An 8,586-nucleotide genomic window follows, 5' to 3' on the forward strand; every position below is an offset into this window, starting at 1 on the left:
TGTGTGAGGAATCATGAATTAATTTTAATGTTGCCAAGGGAAACCACGAACAGAAAAACAACCCAAATAATGTGTTCTAAGGTTAAAAAGGTAGAGGCGGACATTATTTAGAAACACTATAATTTTTGGTGAAATCATCCTCTCTGGTCCATTGAGTTAATCTGTACAGCTGAGGGTGAATGACAATAAGAATTCTGCTCTGTCTCAATATGGCTTCTAAGTACAGACATGGATAGGGCTTCCATGAGCATTAATAGGTCCTATGCTAACCACTCCTCTTACACTGCCGCTAATTATCACTGCATAGCTTGTCTTTTCTCAGAATAAAATCCAGAGGATTTGCAATATAGTTATCTTGTCTACAGCTTCTGCGACAGTTCTTAATCTGCCTGCCTATTTTGAGGGCTTGCAATACTACATTTTACAGTAGGTAGCAGAACTGAGTAACTTGCCCTCTCTGCCCAAGAAAGTGAAGATTTCCTGTGACATTTCTGTACTCTCATTTCTTCCTTCTTTGGTGAAGAATATGTGCTCCTTCCCTGTGGAAAAAGAGTGGCCAGTCAGTTGGTCCCCATCACAAGTGGGTGACTCAAAAGATGGTTCCACTTTTCCTCTTCATAGATCTCAGTGTCCTCAATCATAGTGAGCTCTGCTCTCCACTGCCTGTTGCCTCTTCCTAGTTTCTTCTCTCTGGCCCAGCTTTTGAGCCTAATACTGGGTAGATATATCAGATCAACCTTGCTTCGTCAGCCTGCAGTCTTCATTTCAAGGGGAAGAAATAGGAAATTTCACTTTGCATAGTAAAACAATACTAGGAAGCTTTATACTTAATAAACCTGATACTTTGCCCAAACTGGTTCAGTTCTCTCTGTACATGCGTTATTCATCAAAACCCCTGGGGCAAGGAGGGGAGTGGAATATGAAGGGTAAGTTTCCAGCACTGAACCCCACCCCGGACTGCCAACAATTACCATAAGATTAAGATATGCTGAGGGCCAAATCAGTTCCTGAAGGAAAACTCCTTCCAGCCAAAGCCTGCCATAACTCAGTTAACCTATAAGGCAAATATTAGTTCTCTCCCCAAAACAGCATTAAAAAGTGGCTCCACCGTGTTTGTCTGGTGCTGGTTTCACGAGTGTGCCCTGGGGATTTCAGACAATAGACTGGTGCTAAAGTAGCAACTGGAATCTTTTACCCAGCCGGTTGGACTCCGACTCCGTTCTGGCATCTAGCCCAGTATATCAAAATTGTGGTTTTCAGTCCATTTTGGAAGCTGCTTCACTAAGCCATGTGACAACCCCAAAAGTTGGTCTGGCACCAGAAGACTTCATCAGATTGCAAACTTGAGAGCCCTCAAGTCGGCTGTTTTTGTATTGATGCCTCCCTTCCCATAATCATTAACAGAAGGTGAGAGGGCTGCAGTTGGAACACACCTCACACCTATTATGCAGTTTGTGTTTATGTCTCTGAACCCTCGTAAATCTCCCGGGCTCTGAGCACTTGCCTACTCAAATAAAAAGCATTCTCTGGGGAAAACTTCAGTAAGAGTTTGAGTTATTAGACTAGCTCAACAAACTTACCTGGAAGAAGCACATGGCATGGCTACAGGTTAGTCAGAAAGATTTAAGAGTCTCAGTTTATTTACTGATTTTAACACTAGCAGAAACCGAAACTGTGAATACTCTCGACACAGCCATCTGGTGGTCCCCTTGGAACTTGTGTAAATCACATGGCACATACTAATATAATGTAGTAGGTAGAGGTCATGACAAATTTCCAGTTGAGAAGTGGTAAATTAGTAGATTATGCCAATGCTGACAGCTCTCAACTTAATGCTTCGTTGATTCCACTATTCTTGTAAGAGATTCCTTGTCTGTTAAAACAACCACCACTTAACCATTATTGAATGCCTACTATGCATTCAGCTCTGTGGAAGCAATAGGAGTTGCAAAAGAATTTTTCATACTCCTTGATTTAAAGACGTTTTATCAGTAATATAGACCAATGCAACAGGACAGAGGCCTCAGAAATAACACCACACAACTACAATCATCTGATCTTTGACAAACCTGACAAAAACAAGCCATAGGGAAAGGATTCCCTATTTCATAAATGGTGTTGGGAAAACAGGCTAGCCATATGTAGAAAGCTGAAACTGCACTCCTTCCTTACACCTTATACAAAAACTAACTCAAGATGGATTAAAGACTTAAACGTAAGACCTAAAATCATAACAACCCTAGAAGAAAACCTAGGCAATACCATTCAGGACATAGACATGGGCAAAGACTTCATGAATAAAACACTAAAAGCCAAAATAGACAAATGGGATCTAATTAAACTAAAGAGCTTCTGCACTGCCAAAGAAACTACCATCAGAGTGAACAGGCAACCTACAGAATGGGAGTAAATTTTTGCAATCTACCCATCTGACAAAGGGCTAATATTCAGAATCTACAAAGAACTTAAACAAATTTACAAAAAAAACCCAACCAATCCCATCAAAAACTCGGCAACAGATGTTTTCAAAAGAAGACATTTATGTGGCCAACAAACATATGAAAAAAAGCTCATCTTCACTGGTCATTAGAGAAATGCAAATCAAAACCACAACGAGATACCATCTCACACCAGTTAGAATAGAGATCATTAGAGTCAGGAAACAACAGATGCTGGAGAGGATGTGGAGAAATAGGAATGCTTTTACACTGTTGGTGGGAATGTAAATTAGTTCAACCATTGCGGAAGACAGTGTGGCAATTCCTCAAGGATCTGGAACCAGAAATACCATTTGACCCAGCAACCCCATTACTGGGTATATACCTAAAGGATTATAAATCATTCTACTGTTAAGACACATGCATGCACACGTATGTTTTTTGCTGCACTGTTCACAATAGCAAAGACTTGGAACCAACCCAAATGCCCATCAATGATAGACTGGATAAAGAAAATGTGGCACATATACACTATGGAGTACTATGCAGCCATAAGAAAAGGATGAGTTCATGTCCTTTGCAGGGACATGGATGAAGCTGGAAACCATCATTCTCAGCAAACTAACACAAGAACAGAAAATCAAACACCGCATGTTCTCATTCATAAGTGGGAATTGAACAATGAGACACATGGACACAGGGAGGGGAACATCATACACCAGGGCCTGTCATGGGGGCTTGGGGGGTTGGGGGAGGGATAGCATTAGGAGAAACACCCAATGTAGACGATGGGTTGATGGGTGCAGCAAACTACCATGGCACGTGTATACCTATGTAACAAACCTGCCCATTCTGCACATGTATCCCAGAACTTAAAGTATAATTTAAAAAAAGATGTTTTATAATCTAATTGGTGACTGACAACTAAGGTACGTTAGACCATTAGCAAACGTAAATTAAGTGATAAGTATTGTGGTAGGGACCTCAGGTGATATAGGAATTGGGCAGAGAGAGACGTTAACATGGTTCACTCCAAAAGTGGTATGACCTAGAAAATGGGTAGATAGATTTGAGTAAGTGGAAGGAGAGAAAAGAAATTTCTAGGCATAGAGGCAGTGTTTCTCAAGAAACTGAAAGACAAATATGCAGGTCCTGCTTATGGAAAAGGGAAGACAGAAGGTGTCTTGCTTAGGAAGAATGAGTACAAGGATATGGAGTGAATTTAATCAAAAATGACAGTTATGGACAAATCCTGAATAAAGGATTTTAGAAGTCAAACCAAAGTGTTTAAAACTGATATAGGAGTAAATAAATTATTAAAGATTTTAGGGAGGAAAGTGAAAATATTAAGGTCAAGTTTAAATGTGAACAATGGGATATAAGTAAACACCAAATGGCATTTGTTGCTTGGCCAGACTTAAAAGCCTCCATTTCAACTTGCTCTCACTCATAATGAGGACAGTAACCAATGGTTAGACATTTGAAAAATGACCTTGGATACAAAAGCAGTGTCAGCAATTGTTTACTCTTGACAGGCATTTGTTGACTGAAAGACATTTATGACATGACATTAACTATAATTATGCAGACCAACGGATAGAATAGGATAGATGCAGTCAATTCTAAATGGCTTTTCTCTTGAAGTTGTTTGTTTGTTTGTTTTTGAAATTGGGTCTCACTCTATCACCCAGGCTGGAATGCAATGGTGCTAACACGACTCTCTGCTGCCTCAACCTCCAGGGCTCAGGCGATCTTCCTGCCTCTTCCTTCTAAGTAGCTGAGACCAGAGGTGCACACCAACGCACGCAGCTAATTTTTAAATTAGTTGTTGAGACGGGGGTCTCCCTATGTTGCACAGGCTGGTCTCAAACTGCTGGGTTCAAGTGATCCTCCCACCTCAGCTTCCCAAAGTGAGGGATTACAGGTATGAGCCACCACTCCTGGCCCCCTTGAAGTTTTAATTATTCTATCTTAGGAAAATCCTCCAAGAAGGGCAAATTTGTTTTTTCCATTATAGGCAGCCTAGTGATTACTCCATAAATATTACTCTAAACAATGTAAATGCCAAATTCTTAATTTTCTTGATAACATTAAAACATTAAAATCATTCATTAATGAAGTTGCTTTATTTGGAAAAAATTACTGGGAAAAAGTATTTAAAGAATCAAAACTACCAATATATTCCAGTTTTGTGCATTTTATTTACTTTTACCCTCTGAATGAAGAGACCACTCTTATTTGTCAAGGAATGTTTTTACTTTTATTCCCTTATTCCAAAAAAATTGCATAATTCCTACAAAGTAACACTTAAAAAAATCTTGAGGTACCCTTTTTTTTATTTTAAGTTTTTTAAGGATTGCTGAGGAAATGCTGGTAAGAGATAAGTCACTTTCTACTAACACTTTACAAGCCTTCTTGAACCTTAATTGCTAGGATGAGTAAACAAAAAACTTTTAACTTTTGTGGTTGTGGAAATTTAAAAAGCAAAGCATCATCCCTTTCCAACTCCTGCTCTTTCTCCTGGGACTATCACTGGTGTCTCCTCTGTTCCTCCAAGTCTGTCATTCCTGCGGGTTTTTCTGGCCACTAAAGGACAGCAGGCTATCCAGAATGCCATTCTCCACCCCCTCCTGAGAGCCAGTGGTCACAAGCCTGTGCTCTGTTCCACACTTGTAGCATCCAGGTGGAATTTAAAATAGAATGGATGGGGACCCAGTTATGTAAAAAGTCACCTCTGGTCTTCTGTTCTATCATGGGAGTTAAGACCAGCTGGGGTGCTTCTGGTATCAGTTTCCAGCACATAAGTCTCTGTGATCTGCAGCAGAAATTCTTACAACAGGGCCCTTAGAAGTCTCGTCCTCTGATGGGCTGCCAGAGGCAGAGTCCAAGGCATATCTCTGCAGGCAGACTTTTTTTGCTGAGTTTCCCAGGGACTGAGAGAAAACTATCAGAAGGAAGAGGCACCCCTGTATTCTACAACTAGCAATCTACAACTGTCTTGGGCGGAAGATGGGATTTATTGCTGTCTAGCTACTTATCTGGTTCAGTTGGCTCAGCGGATTGAAGATGACAACAGTCACAGATTCAGCATCTTGAGAGAGCTGCTTTGAGTGAAATGAATATGCTTGAAATCTGGCTCTCCCCTCCCTAATTCCTTTTCCCAGAACACAGCTCAGAGCACCTTACCTCCGGCTAGGAAAAAAGAGTTTAAGTGTATGCCCTTTATGTGGAATCCAGAGACTACAGGTGCTTGAGTAACCATGCAAACTTGCAGTCATATGGTGATTTTTCTTAACATCACTAGTCAAAATCTAGGCAGTTGGGCTCAGATCATGAAATGACATAATATTAGCTCTCATTTATGTGTTTATTAAATGATTAATGATACGATCTTTACAACATTTTATACATGTGGACACTAGAAGCTTAAAAAGTTTATACAGTACAGTAAACCTCAGGTCTCACATTCTACTGGTCAGTGAATATTTTGTCCTCTCTTCAATCAAAATATAATAAAAGGAAATGAAGCTCCTGCTTGCTGAGAAAGAAATCAATAATTTAAAATGTGCAGTTGTATACATGTTTGGAATTGATCTGTCTTTTACTTCATTCATCAAGTCTAAATAGCATAATCCCCTCCAATGAGAGTAGAGCTGAATGCTTTATATTAATAGACATAAATTCGATTATGAAAGAGCTCCTCACTTTCATATATCAGGATAAAATATCTGTAACTTCTTATATTCTCCAAATAAAATTTCATATGATCTGACAAGATTATATTTTAAAATTCAACCATTTTAAATGACTTCTGCAATTAAAATGGATTCATTTTCCTTGAAATCCAGAAGCAAAAGTGAAGCTGGAGATATTAATACAAGATGGGGGCCAAAAAATCCTGGCTTATGCCACCTAGGGGACTGAACCATCTTTCAGGTAGACAAGTTCTGGTCAATGGCTAAGGTTTCCTCCTCCCGCAGTCTCCCAGCAAATGCAGTTTCCCCCTCTCCACCATGTGCACACACACACACACACACACACACACACACACACACACACACATATATACCACTCTCCTCCCTCCAGCCCTATGGTAGCTCCAGTAAGAGATTCAGATCTGAAAAAGAAATTTTGATAATTTTACAAATGAAAAAACTGAGACTCAAAATTGAAATGAGTAGTCCACGATCATCACCTGCTGACAGGAGCCCCGGTTACCCAACCCAACCCAGTGCTCTTCCCACTGCCCCTCTCAGCCTGCAAAAACCACAGAGGGCAAAGCCAGAAAGATGGAAAAGCACCCATACAGCTCACCACTTGCCTCAGGGAGACCCTCTTCACAGGGGCTTCTCAAAAGACCTCCCTATGGTGGGTTTTGTTTATTTTTGGAGAACAAAACAACTTTTTCAATGTTTCAATGGAGAGATCTGTGAACTGTAATGTAAGGAACCATAGACACCAGTAAAAAATTTTGACCCAAAGACCTGGTAATCTGAGTTTTAAGGTTTGGGGATTTGATCAGGGAAAAAAAATGTACATATGTATATATATATATATATATATATATATATATATATATATATAACACCTAACATATCTCTCTCTATACACACACACACACACACACATATATATATGTTTTGAATTAGGTATGCAGAAGTATGATGTAGTGAAAAAAACAGGGTCTTGGCCCGGTGCCATGGATCATGCCTATAATCCCAGCACTTTGGGAGGCTGAGGCAGGAGGATTATTTGAGCCAGGAATTTGAGACCAGTCTGGGCAACATAGTGAGACCCCTGTCTCTACACAAAATTAAAAATGCAGCTGAATATAATGGTGCACACTTGTAGTCCCAGCTACTCAGGAGGCTGAGGGTGAGGATCGCTTGTGCCTGGGAGTTGAGGCTGCAATGGGCCATGATAGAGCCACTACACTCCAGCCTGGGCAATAGGGTGATACCTCATCTCAAAAAAAAAAAAAAAAAAAAAAAGAGGGGCCTCTAAATGTTGATTGTTTTTGAGTAACCTCGAGCAAGTTTCTTAATCTCTCCAAATTAATTTCCTCATGTGTAAAGTGAGTATCAGTTTTGTATAGAGAAAGATGGAGAATGAGACAGAGACAGACAGGCAAATAAAGACAGTAAGAGGGATTTGGGGGTGTATGGCAGCTCTCAGAACATGAAAGTTCACAATTCCTGGAACAAAATTATTATTCAAATGTCTGTTCACTGAATGAAAAGTCTGCTTCTTCAGCTGAGTCAGCTCCTAGAAATATGTCTCCTTTGCTTTGGAGATAGGGACAGAATGACCCCTAAGGCTCTAGCCCATACAAAAGAGGTGCAAGACCACTCAGGCCCTAAAGTTGTGTCTTGTGTTTGAAAATGTTTGACACAGTGGTCTCTGACTCTCAGGACAGAATAGCCTCTGAGTGTACCCCAAAGGCTTTATCTGGATGCCTAGATGGTGCTAGATCCCCAAAATAATAATGAAGGTAACATTCAAGTGTCTCCTCCCCACTCTGATCCCCAAGACTGAAATAAGTAATCTTCCTTTGTGTGTTCACAGCACACTCTACTTCGTACATTTTATTGCATGTATTATAGCTGCATGCTCCCTTGTCTGTCTTGCCAAGTAGACTGTGAATTCCACAATCATTTGAGTAAGTGCTATCCCCACTTTCTTACCCATAACAGAGACTCAATATATATTTTTGATTTTTTAAGAAATCAAACACCTCTTTAAAGCATCTACCACTGTTGGCCCTAAAATCAGCCTAAGGTATGGATATTGTCCAGCACCCCCAACCCCGAGATTGCCTCCCCACTTCCAATTCCCCTTGAAATGAAGTAAATACTGTAATTCCAGCATTTAGGCCTCTTACGTATCCACTCAGGATGTTCCTCATTGTTAATTCACTCAATAAATTTTGTTCAAAAACAGGATCTCATGTACTAGGCCCAATGGCAGGGATACAGCAATGAATCCGCCACGGTCCCTCTTGGAGAAGCTCACAGAATAAAGTGAGCTTGGATGAAGGCTCTGACTTTCAGAGAGGCCACTAGCCATTAGCCAAAATATTTCTGGATCAGTATCTACATCCTATCATCAACTTGACTCCTTGACTCTTTAAAATGTGGCTTTAGAACCT

The sequence above is a fragment of the Pongo abelii genome, chromosome 6 (genome assembly GCF_028885655.2).
Source record: "Pongo abelii isolate AG06213 chromosome 6, NHGRI_mPonAbe1-v2.0_pri, whole genome shotgun sequence".
Classification (NCBI taxonomy): Eukaryota; Metazoa; Chordata; class Mammalia; order Primates; family Hominidae; genus Pongo; species Pongo abelii.